We start from the raw sequence: 22,885 nt of genomic DNA, 5'->3' as shown, positions 1-22,885 counted from the left end.
AGAGGAGTCCCACTGTCATCCGAGAGTACTCACCTCTCTGCTCCAAGAGGGAGGCCAACAATCTCTAAATCATAACTCCAACTCCAAAGGGAATCCAGAGCTCCAGCTAGCCTTGCCCACCCTTGCTGTCCACCCCAGAGCCCTTGCTTGTGGACCCTTTGCTTCTGAGAGGCCAGCAGTCCATACAGGTAGAGGGACAGTGGCCACAGAGTCGTCAGAGCAGAGAGGATGCAATCCTGAATGAGAGGTGGGGAGAGCTGGCTCCATTGCTGTGGGTTTGAAACAAATAGGAGTATATTCCAAAGTGCTTGCAATTGGTTGTAAGCATAGAGTTAAGATTTGCTGATTGAAAGAGAGGGACATGATCTCAATAGCCAGCATGTACCAGAGCTTCCTATGCACCACGCACAGATCTGAGCATCTTCAGTGCTCCAGCTCGTTCTTGTCTCACCACAGTCCTCCAAAGTCAGTCCTATTATGTTCACACCATTTCACAGGTAAAAGGGTGCCTCAAGCACAGAGAGGGTAGGCATCTTGCCCAAGATAAACAGTATGCAGCAAAGCTGGGATGTGAAGCCACACTTTTAACTACCATGCTGTACTCCTCTCACTGCCTGTGCAATGTACCCAAGATGGTACCAGAACCTTCTTTAGTCCTATTTTTTGGCAGGCACTGTGTGGAGTGCTTGACATGCACTGTCCTCCACAATCCCTACAACATTCCTGGAGAGAAAGTACTGACGTACTACCGTTTTCTAAGTGAGGACTCTGAGGTTCAGAGATTTCATCTTGCCAGACATGCTTGTAGCAAGTAATTGTCTCAAAAGCCCATTCTGTTTTGCTGCCTTCTGCGTAAACTACAAAAAATAAATAAAAGAAAGCAGCACAAAATAAATGAAAGGGTTTTTCAGAGAACCTCCTTTGTATTTCTGGACACTAAATAGGTACAAATTCACTTCAAGGAAATTTCATAGGATTTGAGATCTGGGAGATAGGCAATATGGTGAAAAGCAAAGAACCCTGAGCTTGTGGTCTAAAAATCTAGGTTCAAGTCCCATTTTTGGTGCCCACGTCCCTGTGCTGCTCAGTTTCCTCATTTGTAAAATGGAGGTAACGGCAAAGCCTGCCTGTGGGACTCAAGTGATAAGACGTGTGGTACTGTTATTATTTGACAGGAGTAAGGTGGGTTTGTTTTTTGGTTTAGTTTTAGTTTTAGTTTGTTTGGTTTTTTTTTTTTTTACATTAGCGTTCACTTTAGTGTTCTCTATTCTAAGGATTTTGACAAATGTATAATGACATGTATCTACCATTATTGTATCATAAAGAATATTTTCACTGCCCTAAAAATCCTCTGTGTTCTGCCTGTTTATCCCTCCCTCCCCCAACCCCTTCAACCACTGATCTTTTTACTGTCTCCATAGTTTTTCCCAAATGTCCTATGGTTGGAATCATACAGTATGTAGCCTTTTCAGATTGACTTCTTTCACTTAGTAATATGCATTTATGTTTCCTCCATGTCTTTTCATGGCTTGATAGATCATTTCTTTTCAGTGCTGAGTAATATTCCATTGTCTGGATTGCCACAGTTTATTTATTAACAGGTTAATTTTTTTTAGCCGAAACCTCTTCCTATTATAGATGGGGAAACTGAATCCTAGACAGGTTTGAAGAACATGCTCAAGTCTCCCAGCTAGTTTGTGACAGAGTCAGGACTCAAAAGCAACATTTCAACCCCTGGTCCAGCACTTTTGCTACTTTGATGGCTGGTTTTCTGACATTCTCTAGAGCTTGTGTTTTAGAATTCTCTCATTTCCTTGCATCCATTTGCTAAACTACCACTTCTCTTATATTTGTGGAATTAGAGGTCAAAGAGAGTTTGGATAAAGCAAATACACATCTTCTACAACCATCTAGTTAACAGCTTCCATTTCCCTCCTTATGTAGGAGTTTTAAAAGAGCAGCTGAAAAGTAGCAAAATTGCTAGAGGGGTTTCCATCTCCCCTGTCTTCTGCTCATCCTTGAAGGAGGTACCACCAAATGATGATGTAAACTGGGAGACAAGGAAGTCATGGTAGAGTTCTTTAGAGTAGTCTTGTCTGTTATAAAGGCAGCAGACTTGTGGGAAGAGGAATCACTAAAGAAGAGGTCCAGTGGGGATCAATGCAAATTCCTACACTTAGGTTTAAAAGGTCAGCTGTACCTGATGCAGGCTATGCAGGAATAATCCACACAGAAATGGCTTTGGGGTTTAGTTGTGTAAGCACAGTAGGGAGCAATATTGCTATGGGGTGGCCTACAGTGTGACTACGCTCTTGGAGTCCATTAACAGAGGTGATTTCTATTCCCCACCAGTCACACTGAGCGACTTGAGCACGTTTATTAAACGTCTCACAGTGAGGAATGTTATAGTCCTGCTGTATTCTGTGTTTAAGTAGAGATGCAGGGGAAGTTCCGTTTGTGGACATCATGTCTAAACCTTGTACTGATGAGCTGGGGCATAACCAACAGCTGCTGGCTGGGCACTGGAAAGGAACTCAATGTTTGAAGGGGGCCGTCCATGCACCAGACACTAAGGCTTTACCTCCGTGGTTTCAGTGAATCTTCATACCAACCCTGACATGTAGTTTTTATTAATCTAGTATTTTGTTTAGAGGAAGAAACTTGCTCAAGATCACCCCTTTTGAAGGTGGCAGGGCTTCCTCCTAACTCCATGTCCTTCTCACTGCAAGGATAGTAAAAGATCTAAAAACCATATCATGAGAGGACAGCTGTAGAAACCAGGCACAGCTATCCAAAATAGTTGAAGGACTTGCAAGTTAAACAGGGAATTAGATTTATTCCTCCTGGTCCCAGAGGAAATTAGAGCCAGAAGATGAGTGTTACAGGGAGGTGTTACATAGGAAGTTGATGTCAGGAAGAACTTTCTATTAGAGGATGGTTCAAGGAAGGGTCCAGCTGCCTTAACTTATCCAGAGTACCTCGGAGGAGCATTCAAGGAGAAGCAGATTGGCCAGTGGTCAGGGATGTTATTCATTCATTCAGTCAATATTGATTAAATAGCTCTGATGTGTCATCACTGGCTTAGGCCTTGAGGATTCATTAATGAACAAGATAGACCAAAAAAGAAATTCTTGTCTTCATGGGGTTTACATTACAATGGAACATAGTGGTAAAGGGAATTGTAGCATTCTCTGGTACATTAGACTAGTGGACCCTGGACCCCCAGGGTGCCAGTCATAGTTGCTGTCTGTGCCTTTCAGTGTCCCCTCAGCTGGTACCACTGCTGGGCAGGCTAGCTCAACATCCAATTGCCAAATCTGTGCACCTTTGTCTAAGAGCATTCTCTGGTCACTGCTTAAGCGATGGGGGAATTGACAGTCCCCTCAGCAGCTGTCATGCAATGACTGATGGGATAAAAAGTCCAGTCTTCTTGTCTCTCAGGTGCAGGATCTATGCTGTTTAGTTCTCCAGCAGGGTGACACCCCAGTTGTCTGCGATGGAATCCTGTTTGCAGTCAAGCACACTTGCTTCCTTCCTGTCCCTGTCTCACTTCCCACTGATCAGCCAGTGGTCCCTGGAATTACTTCCCAGATAAATCCTTTGCACTAGAATCCTTGCCTCAGAGCCTGCTTCTCGGGGATCCCAAAGTAAGGCCATCCCTTTGGCTGAACACCAAGGGATAAGAGTTTTCTTTATGGTTCTTGGCTCTGTCTTCTTGGGCAAGTCACTAACCCTCTCTAGCTCCTTGCAGTCTTGCCTTGTAAAATAAGAGCATTAGATTAGATACAATATTATTTGTTCCATCTATATTTATATCCATAAGCATACCCAGCACTTACATTTGTGGACTCCTTTACCTGCTTTTGAAAGACCCTTCACATCCATGTCACATTGGATCCTCAAAATACCTCTTTGAATTAATTAGACTGGGTCTAGATGACTTTGTCCATTTAAGAGATTAGACAATCGTGTATCATAAAGACTTAGTTTCATTCTTTCTCTTCTAAACATTTTAACCAGTGTGGTCCTGGAGTTTGAGTGATTCCCGTCCATGTTCTTTTAATCTCCATCAGCAATCCTGATGTATTGAACAAGTTTCCTATTTCTTGATTCTCTGAATATGTAAGTTATAACCAGGAAATGGCAGAAATTGTGGCTAAAATAAGAAGGGATCCAGAGCCTTTGGGATATAAAATTCCACCTTCAACAGCCTGTACAGGCTACGTCTGTGTGGGACAAGAACATGAGGTAGATGCAAACCCTGGGCTAGGTGCAGGTGGGGTTGTGAACTGTGTTTGCACCCTCTGATAAGAGGCAGCGTGGGACATGTTTTTTTTAATTGAAGAGCAATCAGTGACAATGTGTCAATTTCTGGTGTACAGCACAATGTCCCAGTCATGCCTATGTATACATATATTTGTTTTCATATTCTTTTTTATTAGTTATTACAAGATATTGAATATAGTTCCCTGTGCTATACAGAAGAAATTTGTTTTTTCAAATCTATTTTTATATATATTGGCTAACATTTGCAAATCTCAAACTCCCAATTTATCCCTTCCCACCCTCTTTTCTCTGGTAACAGTAAGATTGTTTACTATGTCTGTGAGTCTGTTTCTGTTTTATAGATGAGTTCATTAGTGTCCCTTTTCTCTCCGTTTTTTTAGATTCCACATATGGGTGATATCATACAGCATTTTTTTCTCTTTCTGGCTTACTTCTCTTAGAATGATGATCTCTGTGTCCATCCATGTTACTACAGATGGCATTATTTTATTCTTTTTATGGCTGAGTAATATTCCATTATAAATATACCACAACTTCTTTATCCAGTCATTTGTTGATGGACATTTAGGTTGTTTCCATGTCTTAGCTACTATATATAGTGCTGCTATGAACATTGGTGTGCATGTATTTTTTTGAGTTAGAGTTCCCTCTGGATATATACCCAAGAGTGGGATTGCTGGGTCACATGGTAAGTCTATTTTTAGTTTTTTGAGGAATCTCCATACTGTTTTCCATAATGGCTGTGCCAAACTACATTCCCACCAACAGCGTGGGATATTTATTTGTATTTCTCTGGGGTTTACAGAAGCACTTTCGTATCTTTGATATCATTTGATTCCCATTAACCCTGTGAGATACTGTTTTTATTATTCCCATTCTGATGGGGAAATAGGCTGAGGGAGATTGAGTGGATGTGGAAAGTGTGAAGTATCCTTGAAAATGTTAAGGCAGATGCAAGTGGAGGTTACCGTGCCCAGGCTTGTTCAGTGGAGTTCTCTTATAGCTGTGTAGATTCAGTCACAGGATGCTTTCCAGAATAAGACAGGAGAACTCAAGTTATAAAAAAGGAAGAGGAAGGATAGCGACCCTACAGATTCCTTGAGTTACTAGAGAGATGACCCCATGTCACTATGCAGAGAGTGAAGTCAGACTTTAGCAATGCACTGAACCTTAGGATCATTCTGGTTCAAACTCTTGGGTGGTCCAGAGAGGGGAGGTACTTTCTTTAAGGTTACACAACTTGTGGGGTGAGCAGCCATCTCCGTATGCACTGAAATTTCCACTTCCCAGGAAGCCCCTAAACCCCAAGCAAACTAGGACAGTTGGTGACTCTACAACTGGTAGATGTTTTTGAGTCTTCCAAACCTCTGACTCAAAGGCTGCTTGTACCCCCTGCACTAGCACTGAATGCAATCATGGGTGAGGTCCTCTGCCCCTCCGAGCTTCAACTTTCTCATCTTTAAAATGGAAGCAATAATATCAGACTCAAAAGAATGATGTAGATTAAATCAGAACATGCATGTAACGTGCTCACTACATGACAGATACTATGACTATGAGTATTACTTACCAAGACTAGATATGGGTTATACTGGCATTGACCCACCTTTCATTCTGTTGCTCTTGATTGCCTCCAGCTAGATTCACAAATCACCACGAGGGGACTTTTCTGCCAATTATGACTGGAAATTTTTTTAAACTTAGATGCTCAGGAAGCACAGTTCTTTGTAGTGAACAAAAAACTGACTTTCTATACCAAGAGTCACATCCTCCAAGAGGAATTATGGCATGTGGTTCAACTGTACCCAAATGATTTCTTTTTTAGATTGTGAGGACAAGACATTATCAAATATGCAATCAAATGGAAGGATTTAGATGTTGCTGGCATCCGGGGTTTAACTAATGTTTGTGGCAGGAGAGAATGAATAGATCTCTCAAGTCATACCCAATTATGCAGAGCAAGACTATATTGGATAGACCTGCCATCTGATCACATTTTTCTGTTGCTGCTGTCCCTGTCCACACAATATGCTCTAGTGCATTACAGAGAGAGAGTAACAAAGTCCAGCATTTCATGCTAGATTTAGAAGGCTGACTCGTTCCCCTGTTGTAGTGTTCCGAGTAGGCGTTTGAACTCTGAGACCTTGAAGACTGAGCCCCTCAAACAGACTCTTTCTGTGTCTCAGTGGGAAACTCTTTGCTTCTCTTCTTCAGTTTCTTCAGCTGTAAAACAGGAATCCAAATAATTCCCTCTAGCCCAGGGATTCTCTGAGCTCGTCTGTAAAATTACACAGGGATGAAAAACCCTGTAGTGACAATACACGCCAAACATTGTTATGAGTCTAGAGCTCAGAGTTCAATGAGATTAGGAAAAAAAAAAAAGAATCCAGCATCCAAGAGGAAAACCCCAAAGTGCTCTCTCCTCAAATAGGGGTATTTTGTGCATGATTTTTGGGGATCAATGTCTGTGCAACTTCCTGGGGTGACCTTCCAAATGTTTTTCTACTCTTTTCCCTAAAGAAGGCCCTCTCCATCATAGTTTATAGGATTTCCCCCCTCCTTCCTTATTTCTCTTTTAACTGTAGTAAAGAAAAAAAAAATTGAGTGCAGCTTCCTTGCTGATTGTGGAGAACGAATCTGTATCTCTTTGGAAGCTCGTTGATCAAAAGATTTGTGTCATCTGTGTGTAGTACATTTCTCTGAGGGGAAAAGGCAGAGTAATCAAGCACGCTTCTCTTCTGAGAGGAAAACAGATGCACCGTGTGTGTAAGGGGACTGTGTTTAAAAAACAAAGTCAGGAGCCTGGGAGAATTACATTGGTGCTCTCTCTGCACATGTGTGGAGATAATGGTGGCTTGAAAAGAGACTTCACATTCCAGAGCTTTTGGTGTCTATGGCAAGAAACAGATGAAATGTGTCAATAAAATCTGGCATTTATTAGAGAGATAAAGAAGTCTCGGGTAAATGGTATTCTCCAAGTAAGACAAGAAAACAGAAACATTTCTGTATTGCAATACCAACTTTTGTCTTGGGTCTGCTGGTACCTGGGTTTATTATTTAGAATTTTTAACATATTCCCTTAAAATGATTGTTAGTTTTTGGAATTTTTTCCTCTTGGTTGATAGTATTTACCATTCACACCAGGCATAGATCTTTAATTCTGTTACTAAAAAACAATGATGGAAAATGGGTTGTGTTGTGCATTTTCTTTAGGGAAATGAAATCCACAGAAATAGGAACCACCAGCATTTCACTATCTGAAAAAGTAAAACAAGACAAACCATAGACACAGAGAGTCAGCTGATTGTCCTCCCAGGGGTGGCTCTTCCACAGCTGTAGCTGACTGTCTACGGCAATTATCCTCATGGTGACCTGTGTTTCATAGCGGCAACATCTGGTATAGTCAGAATACTCAAAACTTTGAGGTATTCATTGTATTTTGTAGTTAGGAGGAGAGACAAATGAGAAGATGTATATATTTCTAGACTTTGGTTTTCAAAAACGGTTTTAGATTGACTAGTACTGTTTAGTTCCTTAAAGGCTCCCTGATTCAGTGTTTGGGCTGAAAAAGGAAAAATATTTTGTATTGATAATTGATAGAAGATCAAGAGCAGATGTACACCAAGGTCTCAAGCCAACGTTTTAACTTACATTTGTGTGCTGTGAGGAGCTATCTCAGCCAACAAGTGATTTGTATTCGCTAATTGTAGGCAGTGTGCTAGTTTTTGCATATAAAAATGATGATTTTATGTGTTATTTGTTGGTTTCCTCTTCTCCTACTCTGAATATGTTTTATGTTTCCTTCATGGGCTCATTTAAGGTTTAACGTGGAGCTGTCTCCATGTCCTGGGCAGCGCTGGTTTCTATACCCATTGGTTTCCTTAGGAAACTTAATGTGGTTGCAAAATCACTTAAAGTTGTGGCTGTTGGAGCACAGGTCTGTAGAAACAGGGCAGTTGCCAGATAAATTTGATGAAGGAAGAATGTCAAGTTGGATCATTTGAGACTCAGGATCTCCCAAATAGATCCACTTTGGTGTCCAAAAAAGTCCAGATTGAGTATCTACATTGCTCAAATATGTGGAAGATTGCCAGATCTCTGCTTCAATTTGTGTGTGTGGAAACTGCTTACACATGCAGCCTCCAGGGAGTCCGTTCTGTTGAATGACTGTCTGAATGTCAACACAGCTCATCATCATTTCTAGATGACAGATCATAAACATGGTTGGCCCTTAGGAAATAATGGTTAACTGCGTGAGGTGGAATGGTGGAAAGCAGGGTTGCACATATAAATGTCTGCAGAGAACAGGTTTGTGTTATAGTAAGTGAGGCAGGCCTTCTGTTGGGGTGTGAGGGATACTGGGGACCGGGAAGACCTGAGGGGAACCCCCCGCCATCTGAAGGCTCTTCACTGCCCTTTCTCAATGGAGGCTCAGTATTGCCAGATCTACTAACAATTTTTCAAACCAAGCAGGAAATTCAGATTTTTATGTGAAATCTTTCAAACATTAAATGTTGACCTAAATTTCCTAAAACAATATTTTCAGATTTTAAACACGTCAGAAGACTAAATGTGGCCACCAGGCTGCCACTTTGAGACCTCTGGATTAAGTGACTCTTTGAGAAGAATCTCCCTACTCTCCATCTAAAGACTGTTTTTCCAGTAACCTTGGTGAGTGTCCCTATTTGCAAAAGAACACTGGACTGGGAATTGGGAGACTGGGTAATCCAGCTCCTTTTTCCTAACTGCATGATCAAGGGCAAACCCTTAACTGCATTCATCTTCAGCTTTATAATATGTCAATTCATAATATATGTCCCACCCATCTGTCTCATAGATGAAATTTATTCAACTAGTATTTATTGAAAATTTACTTGAGCAGATCCTATTTTATATAATCCTCAAGAGGGCCTTTTGAGGTAGATATTCTTAACATGGATGTAGAGATGAAGGTTTTGCAAATTTTAAGGAAACTGCTCAAAGCCATAGAGCTAATTAGTGGAGTGGAGATTCAGACCGGATCTTATATTAAACTCCACTTTGCATTGCGAAAACAATTCCTAAAATAGATAAGGAGCCATAATCCATTTAAATCATCCTCTTCCTCAACAGCATCATTTTGTCCTTTTTTTTTTCTGGCCCCTAGACAAAGAGTTTACAAACAGAATCTTCTTACCTGGGCAAGTTACTCTCTGTCTAAGTCTCAGTTTTCTTAACTCTTAAGGTGGGGAAGTAAGACTTGAGCAGAGGTGCAAATGGGTATTTTAAGGACTGTATGTAGCTCAGAGATGTCTTTGGGCCTAAATAATTTTTTCTGTTTTTAAAAAAATCTAGTTATTGAGGTAGTACAATTGACATAAAATAAAGGACACATACCTAAGTGTATGATTTGATGAATTTTGACATATGAACATAGCCATGAAAACCATCACAAAAATCAAAATAATAAGCATATTCATTACCCTCAAAAGTTTTATCATGCTACTTGGTAATCTATCCACTCCTTGTCCCAGGTAACAACTGATCTGTTTTCTTCTTTCTTTCTTCTTCTTTTTTTTGGCTTTCTTTTACTATACATTTGTTTGCATTTCCTAGAATTTTATGTAAATGGAATCATACAGAATATACTTTTTTTTTGGTCTGGCTTCTCACTCAGCATAACCATTTTGATCTCTATCCATGTTATAGTGTGTATCATTAGTTCATTTCTTTTGATAGCTGAGTAATGTTCTATTATATGGATGTTATAATGGAGTAATGTTCTATTATATAATGTTCTGTTGTATCTACAGTTTGTTTTGTCACCCACCTTTTGATAGACATTTGGCTGTTCTAGATTGGGGCTACTACAAATATACCTGCCATGACCATCCATGTATAAGTCTTTGTATGAACATATGGTTTTATTTCTCTGGGTTAAAATTCTAGGAGTTGTATGACTATATCCTATGTAGGTGTATGTTTAACTTTTTTAAAAACTGCCAAATTGCTTTCCAAAGTTGTACCATTTTACATCCCCACCAATAGTGCATGAGAGCTCCAGTTTCTCCTCATCCTTGTCAACATTTGGAGGAGTAATCTTTTAAATTTCCATTCTACTATGTAGGTAGAGAGTATCTTAATTTAGTTTTAATTTAAAGTTCATTCACGATTAATGATGTTGAACATCTTTTCATGTGTTTATTTGTCATCTTCATGTCTTGTTTGGTGACGTGTCTGAGTCTTTTCCTCATTTTTATCATGTTGTCTCTTTTCTTATTATTGAGTTTTGAATGTCCTTTATAAACTCTGGATGTAAGTCTTTTACCAGATATATGACTTGCAAATATTCTAGGTCTGTGGCCTGTCTTTTCCTTCTCTCAGCAGTGTCCTTTGAAGAGCAAGAGTTTTTAATTTTAATTTTAGTGACATCATATTTATCAACTTATTCTTTTATGGATTGTGCTTTTGGTCATTAATTTTAAAATTTTTACCTACTCCAAGATCACAAAGATTTTCTCCTATTTTCTACATGATTTTTCTACTTAATTCTGTATAATTTAAAAATTATCTGCCAGCATTTAAAAGTTGGAAGACTTTATGGAAGAAATTGGAATTCCTAGTTTCTCTAGAAATGGAAGAGTGGGGTCTACTGGCTTGCATTCCCATAGGATGGTGCTCCACTGGACCTGAATGATCCGGGCTACCAAAGTCCCATTGCACTGGCTTCACTCATCTACATTCCCAGCCTTGCTGCTGTGGGTACACAGATCTGCCACCCCAGGGCTAATGCCCTCTGTAACCGTTTGCAATTTTAAGCTTTGGTGACTCTACAAATCTTCCATTTATTACCTATGAGCCTCCTTCTGAAGGTTCAGAGAGTGAGATACCCAGCAGTGGATCTGGAATCACCTGGAGATTCTAGAAGAATCACTGTAGTTACACCTTTAACAATCTGGGGAAATTTTTTAAATAGTTTAAATCTGAAAGTGATACAGACTCAGCTCTGGACATTCGCCTACTCGTCCGTGTGTCTTTCTCATCTGCTTTCTGATGTAAGTTAAAACAAATTTTTTCAATTATAAGTATATATCATAAAATGCACATATCTTAATATGAACAGTTTGATGAGTTTTCAAAACTATAAATACCACCTCAATTATGATATAGAGGATTCCTACCACTGAGAATTCCCCTTCCATCCCTCTCCAGTCTATCCACAGGGGAGATAAAGGGAGATGTGGGCTCCCTGTCTGGAGCCAACCACTAATATAATCTCTCCTACAGCTGAATTATAAAATTAAACCATAGAGTAAGTACTCTTTTGTGTCTGGCTTCTTCCTCCAAGCATTGAAGTTTTGAGGTTCATCCATGTCATTTCATCCACCAGTAGTTTGTTCCTTTGTATTAGTGAGTCGTCTGTAAAACAAATATGCTACATTTTATTTATTCATTCTCCTGTTGGTGGACATTTGGTTGTTTCCAGTGTTTTGCTATTATGAATAAAGCTGCAGTGAACATTGGTGTACATATCTTTGTATACAGATTTTTATTTCGTTTGGGTAAGTATCTCAGAGTGAAATTGTTGGATCATAAGGTCGGTATATATTTACCTGTATAAGAAACTGTAAAAATGTTTACCACACTGGTTGTAACATTTTTCACTCTCACCAGCAGTGTATGAGAAACCCAGCGGCTCTCCATCCTCTCAACATTTGGTGTTTCATCTTTTTAATTTTAGCCATTCTCATGCAAATTAAATGGTAGCTCACTGTGCTTTTAATTTGCATATCACTGATGAGTAATGATTTTGAACATTTTTTTCTGTGACTTTATTGACGATTCAGTTAAAGGTGCTTTTTGATGAGTAGATGCTTCTAATTTCATTAAATTCTAATTTATCAATTTTATTTTTTCCAGTTACTGCTTTCTGTGTCCTAAGAAATCTTTGCCTAGCTCCTATTTACAAAGATATTCATGTATATTTTATTCTAGAAGATTTACAGTTTTAATTTACATGTAAGCCTTAATTCATCTCAAATTATTTTTTCTTTATGATACAAGGTACAAGTCAAGATTCACTTTTTCTCCAGTTGGTACAGCACCATTTGTTAGACCTTCTTTATTTCCACTGAGTTGTATTGCTGTCTTTGTAAAAAGAAAAAAAAAATCAATTGTCGTATACCAGAAACTAACACAACATTGTAAATAAAAACATTAATCGTTGACGTTTGTGCCAGCCTATTTACAGACTTTCTATTCTGTTCCACTGGTATATTTTTCTGCTTTTATGATATATTTACAGTATTGAGTTTTTCAGTTCATGAGCATGATATAGTTATCTATTTAGGTCTTCTGTAATTTCAATGATATTTTGTAGTTTTTCAGTGCAGAGGTCTTTTTATTTCCTGCATTAATTTTATTCATAAGTTTTTTTATGTATTTGGTGCTATTATCAATGGAATTTATTTTTAAATTTTATTTCCAGTTGTTTATTACTAATATATAGACATACAATGGATTTTTGTATATGGTCATTTATATTGAGACTTTCCTAAATTAACTTACCCAATTTAGTAGTAGGATTTTAAAAATTGAAACTCTTTGGGATTTTCTTTGTCCACTATCGTGTTACCCCCAAGAAAGGTAATTTTATTTCTTTTCCCCAATGTTTATCCCTTTTGTTTCCCTTTCTTGCCTTTTGTCATTGGCAAGTACTTTAATGTGATACTAAATAGAATGATGAGAGTGCTCACCCTTGCCTTGTCTCCTGCATTAAGGGAAACATGTTTAATATTGCATCATTAATCATGATGTTTTCCCTAGATGCCCTTTATCAGACTGAGGAGGCTCTCTTCTATTTATAGTTTTATGAGATCTTTCTTTTAAAATCGTAAATGGGTATTGGATTTTTTTTTAGTACTTTTTCTTAACTGTTGAGCTCATTAGATGATTTTATCTTTAAATCTGTTAATTACATTGGTTAGACTTGTGAATTACATTGTTTTAGAATGTCAAAGCAACCTTGCATTACTGGTATAAACACAACTTGTCACAATATATTATATACTTTTTACATTACTGCATTTAATTTGCCAATATTTTGTTAAAGAGTTTTGTATCTAGTTCATGAGAAATACTGGTTTGAATATTTCTTTTGTTGAAATATCTTTAATCAGGTTTTGGTACTAGGGTCATGGTAGTTTATAAAATGACCTAGAAATTGTTTTCTCCTTCTCTATTTTTAAAAGAATTTGTGTAATATTGATACTATTTCTTCTTTAAGTGTTTAATAGAATTCACCTTTGAAATCTTCTGAGTTAGTGGGTTTCTTTGTGGAGAGGTTTTAAATTAATAATTCCAATTCCTTCCCTAAGTACATAGCTATTTAAGTCTTCTACCAGTTACACAAGTTGTGTTTTTCAAGGAATTGGTCTATGTCATCTGCTTTGTTTAATGTGTTGGCATGAAGTTGTTCCTAACAGCCCTTTATTGTCTGTAGAACCTATGGTTATAATTTCATTCTTGATGTTGGCAATTTGTGAATTTTTTCTTTTATTTTTACTACTCAGTATTACTAGGGGTTTATCAACTGTATTAATATTTTCAAAGAACTAAATTTTGGCTTTGTTGATTTTTCTCTATTATTTGTATTCTAGTTCATTAAATTTTTTCTTATCCTCATTTCTTCTGCTTATTTTGGGCTTCTTTTGTTCTTTTCTAGCCTGTTAATGTGAAAGCTTAGATCATAATTTTAGAGCTTGTTTTCTTATATGAACATTTAAAGTTATGAATTTCTTCTTTATGCCGCTTTAGCTATATGATGTGTTTTCCTTATCATTTAGTTTAACAGTCTCTAATTTTCCTTATGAGTTGTTCTTTGTTATTATAAAATGTTGATTAATTTTCTATTCTCTATGGATTTTCTATATATATTTTATTATTGATTTCTAATTTATTTGACTTGTCGTCAAAGAATATACTCTGTATGATTTCAGTTTTTGAAAGTTATTGAGATTCATTTTATTGCTTGGCATGTAGTCTTTCTTGATGAATGTTCTGTAAATGCTTGAAAAGAATATGTATTCTTCATTTTTTAGATATAGTGGTCCATAAACATCTACTAAATCAAGTTGGTTAATAGTGTTCAAGTTTTTATATTCTTACTGATTATCTGTATTCTTTTTCTATCAATTAGTAAGAAAGAATTATTCAAGCCTCCATCTATGATTGTTCATTTTCTGTTCTACCTTTAGAGTTATCAATTTTTACTCCCCATATACTTTTAAGCTCTGTTACTAGGAACATGCATATTTAGGAACATATCTACATAAAAACACAAAAAATTAGAATTTTTATGTGTTCTTGGTGAACTGATTCTTAGCATTATGAAATATCACTCTTTATCTCTAGCAATACTCTTTGGTTTGAAGACTGTTTTGTCTGATAATAGTAAAGCTATGCCAGTTTTCTTAGAATTACTGTTGGTGTGGTGTGTCTTTTTTTTATGCTTTTGCTTTCAACCTGTATTTTTATATTCAACTGTGTGTATCTCTTGAATATAGCAAATAGGAAATTTGTGCTTCCCTTCATCATAACCTTGGACTTTGCCCCTCTGGAAAGAACTCCTCCACTAGGCTCAGAGTAAGAGTCTCGTTGAATTTTAAGCAGCTGTCCAGTTCCTTTAGATTCCTCATGCCAAAAGGCCAGTGGGCAAGTAAAGCAGTAATCATCCTGGCAGGAGTAATTGGCCCTAATCATCAGGAAGAGGATGCTGGTTTTTGAATAGTGTGTAATACTTGACTACACATGGCATGGTCACACAAAACCTGAGAAGTCTATACTGTGATTCTTCTACTGAAGGTTGCTATTAATGCCATACAACATTCTCATTATAGACACCCTCCAATAACATAGGGTCTACTGGAGCATGTGGGTCCAAGCAGCAGGGCCACATGCATCCCACTTGGGGAAGAGTTTTTTTTATATATATATACTTGCTGTACTGTTGTAGGGACCTTCTTCCTGAGGATCTGGTCTCTTGTTTAGTCATTTGAGTTCTAGTCATAAAACTGTTCCTGGCCTGGAACCTGATAAAGGCCCATGATTTTTTTTTTTTTAAACTGGAGAAGCTCTCCTCCATCTTCTGATCAACCACCCTTGATTTCTTTTGGCTGAATGCTTTGAACAGTGTCCTTGTTGCCTGCCAAACATATCTTACTCCTAGGGATGCTGTGTTCTATTAAACATCTCCATAACTCTGTGAGCCAGGCTTCCCTGGCTGCTCCTCCAACCTCACTACTCATCACAGTAATTGTGTGCATGTTGCATCTTCGGTTAAGCACTTACATCTGGCCTTTATTTTGGGATATTATCATCCCTATTGCTATCAACAGTCCATTTTATAACAGCATTTTTTACCATCTGCTCTTATCTTGCAAAGGAGGGCCACTTACTGAGCATCTCGGTGATTCTGGTGTCCTCCCATCGTCCATCCCCCTTCCCCACACCTACTTCTTGATTTCAGTTCTTTCAATTCTTTCTTCATGATCTTAAATAGCACATAGCTACATCTTGATATTTCAGTTTTAGCTAATATCTGCTAACTTTCCATTATGAAATATGAGCTCTCTTTCACAACCATGACCACCACCACCATATACTTCCATCCTCCCACTCTCTCATCATAATTGATTATAATTTTGGTTAGATTCAGACATCTCTGTGTCATCTCTAGCTACAGCTAAAGACCATGCAACATACTATGTTTATTTTTCTTTTTTGTACAACTTTTTTTTTGTATTCCATGGAGTTAATAATAGTTTATATTTGTGTTTGTTTAGTTTTCTATATGCTCATCACCAATTTACACCAAAACTTTTCCTCAAAAATGAGTCTCAGACCTAAATCATCTTGAGATTCTATCAGATGGTGATTTTTCTCCTAGTCTTCAGACCTGTTCCAATCTTGGCTAATTCTCCCTGATTAGTTATTCATTTTCTCTCCTGGAACATGCCTTCATTATCATCCTGGAAATTCCTTTCTCTTCTCTTTTTCCTATATTCCATGTGTTTTTTTGGGGGGTGGGGTAGGGAAATTACTTTCAGAATAGTTGCCATATATCCTCTGATAGTTTCCTTGGAGAGAGTATGTGGTAGGCTGAGTAATGGCTCCCCAAAGATCCTCATGTCCTAATCCCCAGAACCTGTGAATTTGTTTCTTTACATTGCAAAAGAGACTTTTCAGATGTGATTAAGTTAAGGATTTTTTGATGAGATTTTCCTGGATTATCCAAGTGGGTCCTATGTAATCACAAAGGTCCTTGTAAGAGAGAAGATGTGAAGATGAAGCAGAGAGAGATTTGGAGATGCCCTTTGGCTGGCTTTGAAGATGGAGGAATGGCCCATGATCCAAGGGATGCAGCTATGCAACCTGGAAAAAACGATATTCCTCCCTAGAGCCTCCAGAAGGAAACAGCCCTGATGACTTTACTTGACTTAAGCACAGTAAAACTGATTTTGGACGTCTGGCCTACCAAACTAAGAGAATATATCGGTATTGTTTTAAACTACCAAGTTTGTGGTAATTTGTTACAGAGGCCATAGGAAACTAACACAGAGTACGTGGAAGTTTGAGGCTTCACATGTCAGTAGATGTTTAGCTGAGTATAGAATTTTAAGTAAAAAGTAATTTTCCTTCAGAATTTTGAAAGCATTTCTCCAAGGCTTCTCTTTTTATTTTAGACATAATAATTATTTTTAATTTCCAGGATTATTTGTTGTTTGTTGTTCACTGCATCTTCCTCCCTCTGCTCATCCCCTACATGCTGTTCTTATTCCATAAAAGCAGTATCTCCACTTATCTCTGAATGTGTGAATGACAGAATATGTCTGTGTGTAAATTTTCTTCTATCTAAATAGTCTATTCCTTCCACGTTACTTTTTTCCTAGTTTATTTTTATCTCTGTCTTGTTTAGAACATTTCCTCAAATGGTGTTCTTTGGCTGTCAGCATGTATTACTTTGAAAGTTTATTGAGGTATAACTGACATACACTAAATTAATATATTTAAAGTGTATAATTTGACGAGCCTGTCAGTTATCAGTTTATTGCTCTCAATTCTTCAATATATGCTGTATAATAAATAATGGAATTTCTTAAAGTATTTTCTCCTTTAAAGTGAGCTTTTTCAGTTGCAAGGTCTGGAGGGACATTGTAGGAGGAAGAGGCTTCTTGCAGTTTTCAGCATGGGCTGAGAGGTGTGAGGGTGAGAACATGGTTGGGAGCTGCCCCTGCACAAGCCCAGAACTCCATCTCTCTGCCACCTTCTAGCCTTGGCCTGGTGATAATCATTTTCGCAGCCTTTCGACATGGAAGCCAAAACTTCAATGTGGCTCACATGCAGGCACCTGTGACTCAGATGGTCACACGTTGAGCAGCTGTTCCTTCTGTGAGTCCCCACAGCCCACTTGTGGCTCCAGAGGGGAGGGAGATACCCACAGAGCTGGAGCCCCCTCTGCGAACCCATAAGGCTCACATGTTTGGAAAGCCTCCTGTCCGGATCAGCGCCCGGACTTCTACTGCACGCTCATGCCATGGGGTGCTCTCAAGAGGGGTGCCTCATGCTTGCTTTAGTCTGGCTGAGCCAGTGAACTTTGCTGCTATCTGGTGGGCTAAATCATACCTTCTCCAGTGAGATCTGAACCTCTTTTAAGTTTGTCATTTTTGGAGTACATACATGGTTTCTTTACCTCTTGTTACTCTTTTATGATAGTTAATAATTCTACCTATTAAATGTCTCCTGCTTTGTCTGTGATGTGGTTTCTATCTCCTAATTGGATCCAGACTGATGCAATAAGTTTTGACATATGTATACACCTGTGAAACCATCCCCACAATCAAGATAGTAAACATATCCATCATTCCCCAAAGTGTCCTTATGCCTGTTTGTCTTCCGTCCTTGCATTTCTCTATCCCCAGGTAAACAGTAATCTGCTTTTTGTCATTACAGGTTGGTCTGAATTTTCTAGAATTTCGTATAAATTGGATCATGTAGTATATATTATTTTTAGATATCTAGCTTCTGTCACTTAGCATAATTATTTTTATATTCATCCATGTTATTATATGTACTAATAATTTATTCCTTGTTACTGATGAGTAGTATTTCATTGTATGGACAACAGAGTTTATCTACTCACCCATTGGTAGACATTTGGGTTGTTTCTAATTTTTGGCAATTACAAACAAAGCTGCCATAGATTTTCATGTGCAAGTCTTTGAATGGACATAGATTTTCATTTGTCCTGGGTAAATATCCAGAAGTGGAGTGGCTGGATCGTATGGCAGATGTAGGTTTAGCTCTTCATTGCAAAACTGTTTTCCAAAGTGATTGTACTATTTCACATTCCCACCAGGAACATATGAAAGTTCTTGTTGCTCCACATCCTTGCCAACAATTGATATGGTTCCCCTTTTTAACTTTAGCCACTCTGTTAGGTATGTAGTATTATCCCAGTGTGGTTTTACATTGCATTTCCTTGATCATTAATGATGCTGAACATTTTTTCATGTGTTTCTTGCCATCTGTATATCATCTTTGGTGGGTTTTCTTCCAATATTTTGCCCATCTAAACAATTAGGTTGTTTCTCGTCTTATCATTGAGTTGTAAGAGTGCTTTGTTTATTCCAGATGCAAGCCCCTAGTCAGACATGTTTTGCAAAATTTTACCCTAGTCTGTGCTTACCTTTTAATTTTCATAACAATGTCTTTCAAAAAGCAATTGCTTTTAATTTTGAAAAAGTCCAACTTATCAATATCTTCTTAACAGTTCATGGATTTTGTGTCTTCTTTAATAAATCTTCACCAAACCCAAGATTACTAAGATTTTTCTCCTGTCCTTTCTTTTCAGAAGTTTCATTTAGGCTATAACATCTTGGTATTAGTTAATAACAATCCCTTACTGATCTTGAATTTCTTGTTAATGAACTTCTGATGGTGATACTAGATTAAGGAGATGTTACACACACATATACACACACACACACACGCATGCACACACACACACACAGCGTCTCAAAGGTATGGACATGGACAAGAAGAGAACAACATTGGGTGCAAAAGGGAAGCAAATTAGTCTTTTTATCATCTTTTTTACCCACTATACAAATAGGTCTTTGAAGCTAATGGAACAAAATATATGAAATCAAGATTGCACCAGAAATCCAGGCTGTATGATCACCAAATTTATGTCCCTCTCTCACCCCATAATGCAGAATTTTAGAGAAAAAAAAATAAACAATTTATTGAATGGGTGCTATGCCAAACACTGTGTTGAGACTTTTATATTCAGGTATATAGTATATTATTTTAATACTTGAAATAACTTTATGTGATTGGGTCTATTGTTATGTCTCTCTCTCTCTCTCTTTTTTTTTTTTTTTTTCAGGTGAGGATATTGCATCATAAGGAAGTCAGATAATTTGTTCACATCATCTGGCCGGGTCTAGCTAATGTGAGGGCACTTGTTCTTAATCACTAATAATAATAGCTAACAATCATAATTGGCTGATTGCTGTGTGATAGACACTGTGCTAAACCCTTTACAAGTATTAACTAGTTAAATCTGCAGAGCAAAGTTAGTTGGTAAGTATTACTGTTATGCCTCTTTACAGGTGAGGACATTGCAAAACAGAGATTCAGGCTCTTACAACTATTAAGAGAGCAAAGCCAGGATTTGAATCCATGTAAGCTGTCTCCTGGGTTCTCACTTGTAACCATCATGCTACTTGGTTTCTCCGAGATGAAAAATTAAGGCTGTGTTTTGGGGTGAATCAGGCAAATGCCCCAAATGAATCTCCTTTTCCAACAACTTTCTGAAATGTAAGGGAGTTTCTTTTACATGCTCCTTGGTGCTTGACACCGTCGATGTGTCGCTATCCCAGTGCTCTTCCACCTTCCCATTACGACTTGCCCGTGCCTGTGCCTTCTAAGTGTCCACAGTGATAATAAACAGAGCCCGAGTGTGTGCTAGTGGGAGAGGCCACCGGTAGATGGCTGCCTCTCTAAGCAGCAGGGGCCTCAGCGGGTACCTCGCAGCTGGAGCCAGGACTCTCTGAGGAGAGTGGCTCCTCCTGGGTTATCTGATCCATTTGTATCAAGGACTGGCTTGGTTAAGGGAGAGGGTGGGGCCGTTGGAGGTCTGCAGAAGGAACATTTCTGTGCGCTTTTCGCACATCCCACTCTTTGGGTATAATGTAGAGAGAGATTTCACTTAGGCTTGAGCCCTATGTTTTTCCCTTAATTTTGTGACTTCGGGCAAGTTTCTTAACCTCATTTTACTTTAGTTTCTCTGCCTGTGAAAAATAGAGACGACACTGACCTCATAGGAATTTTGATGGTCTAAGTAAGCTCACATATGTAAATAATAATAATAATGAAGATGATGATGATGTTCTTATATTCTACATTTATTAAGTGCCAGACACTCATGGAAGCAGTTTATATGCATTAATTCATTTAACATTCACAGCAGTATGGACTAGGTACTATTATTACCATCACCACTTTAAAGATGAGAGTCTGAAGCACAGAGGGACTAAGATACGTGTCCACGGTCACTCAGCAGAGACCAGAAAAGCTGGAGCTTGAGCCGAGGCAGCCTGCACTCCTCAGCACTGGCATTTACTGGATTGCATAAATATTTCCTTTGTCTTTTTTTTTTTTTTTAAACAGGAAAAGCCCTTTTCTAACCTATCCTTTGGGAGCTAGTATGTTCTAGCTAAACTTCCAGGGATCCAGGAGGACTGAAGGAGTGCTTACCCAGGTCTGGACTAGTTGATGCGGGTTCCAGATTTGGCTCTTGCCAGCTGTGGGACCTTGGGCATGGAAGTTTCACCTCCCCGAGTCCCATGTTTCTCCTCTATAAAATGTTAAGGGGGTGGGTATACAAGTTAATTTCCAGGACCCTTTTTAGCTGTCACATTCCTCACGTCTATGATTCTGTGATTAAGTTCCTGGAAAGTTTAAGTACTGATAAAAGTGCCATTAAGTTCTGTATACTCAGCACTGGCAGCCATCTGTTACCTAAGCTACCTGGGCCAAGCAGTTATGGGGTGGGGTTTGGGGGCAGGGTGGGTGGACAGGAAAGGGTCCTTGTCTCTCAGCTGAGAGTTATTCTATAGATGATGGAGAACTTTTCAGTAATGTGCAGTGTCCTGAGATTCCTCTGACTTCTGGGCCATAGTATATTGAGGCCAACCATCAAAGACAGTTTTCTAACAAGAGAACCTTGTGCAGGAAGTTCCTCAGGCAAGAGCCTGGAGATAATTGAGACAGGACTGAATGGGTCTCAGGCAGAGAAACTTGGAGGACAGACCTATTTGGGCGATAAACTGGTTGACCCAAGGCCTCTCTGTCTATCATTCCCTGACCTCAGGTCAGAGTGATAGAGAGGGGGAAAGCTAGCAAGGCAGCTGGGGATGCCCCTGCCCTAAAGTCTTGAGAAGAATAAGTGACCGTTTGTCCTACATGGGTTAGCCATTCACCTGGCCGAAGGCAGAGGGCTGCGAGTCTTTGACCTGCTGGGACGTACTTTGGGCTACAAAGCCCTTGCCTTCAACAAGGTGACTGCTCATTATAAAATCCTAAAGCCGGGTTTTCAGAGGCTATCGCTGCAGCAGTTACACCCCCTGCCACTGACTGAGAGCTTGTTATACGCCAGGCTCTGGCCAAGAACTTTTAGCCCCATCACGGTAAAGGGACTGAGTCTTGGCTTGGCCATCTGTTGTCTGTGTGACTGCAGGCAAGTCACATATTCTCTTTCTGCATCTCAAGTTTCTAAAACCATATTATGAGCATAATCTATGTAAAAGTGCAAAGAGGTATAAGTATTTGTAATGATTTTTTAAAAGTGTCAGTGGAAGATTCATGAGCAAATGCACACAAAGCACTAGGCAAGCAGGAGATACTCAATAAGTGGGCTTCTTGGTGTTCCTCTAGGACAAGACTGGTGTCTCTGTGACTCTTGCATCCTCATAGCCTAAAGCAGGGCCTGGAACACAGCAGGTGCTCACCACTCTGTATGATCAAAGGCCCTCTCCACAAGGAAAGCCAAATGGCCATGAGTATTTATGGATCACAAAATTCATAATGCGTAACCAGGAGAAATGGATAAAAACATACTGTGAGTAGGAGACTTTAATGACCCCCTTGGCCCATGGTGGAAGAGCTGGACAAAAAAAAAAAAAAATGCAAAGATACAGAAGGCCTAAGTAACATGATAAATATAAATATCAAATGGAGATAGTCACCCATCTCCACATTCCGAAGACAGAAAAACACCTTTCAAGAGATCAGCGGGGACACTGGCAAAAACTGACCACGAAGTCCTCAATAAATCTCCAAGAGAAAACTGTACAGATGACATTGATTTCAATGCGATGATACTAGAAATAGAGACAAAATGGGAAAAAATCACGTGGGTCAAAGAGGAATTCAAAAGGGGAACTACGTATCACTAAATTTTCTATTACCCAGGGTCACACGGCTAACGGTGGCAGGGTTGAGACCCCTAGAATCTGGGTCTCCTGAGTCATTCAGCCACAAACTGGTTTGCGAA

At 38.7% G+C, this 22,885-nt stretch overlaps 1 long non-coding RNA gene across 2 annotated transcripts in view; it reads left to right on the top strand.

Annotated features, from left to right (window-relative positions):
• LOC123615295 (uncharacterized) overlaps positions 1 to 19,330 on the top strand; it is a 68,420-nt gene extending 49,090 nt beyond the window's left edge. For both annotated transcript variants that reach the window (XR_006722890.2, XR_012511199.1), the window contains exon 5: positions 8,834 to 19,330. This is a non-coding gene — a long non-coding RNA (uncharacterized LOC123615295). The remainder of the gene's footprint in view (positions 1 to 8,833) is intronic.
• The last annotated feature ends 3,555 nt before the right edge of the window (positions 19,331 to 22,885 follow it).

This window comes from Camelus bactrianus, chromosome 13, assembly GCF_048773025.1.
Source record: "Camelus bactrianus isolate YW-2024 breed Bactrian camel chromosome 13, ASM4877302v1, whole genome shotgun sequence".
Lineage (NCBI taxonomy): Eukaryota > Metazoa > Chordata > Mammalia > Artiodactyla > Camelidae > Camelus > Camelus bactrianus.
The sequence above is the reverse complement of the archived record's forward strand: the minus strand, read 5'-3'. Positions and strand labels throughout refer to the sequence as shown.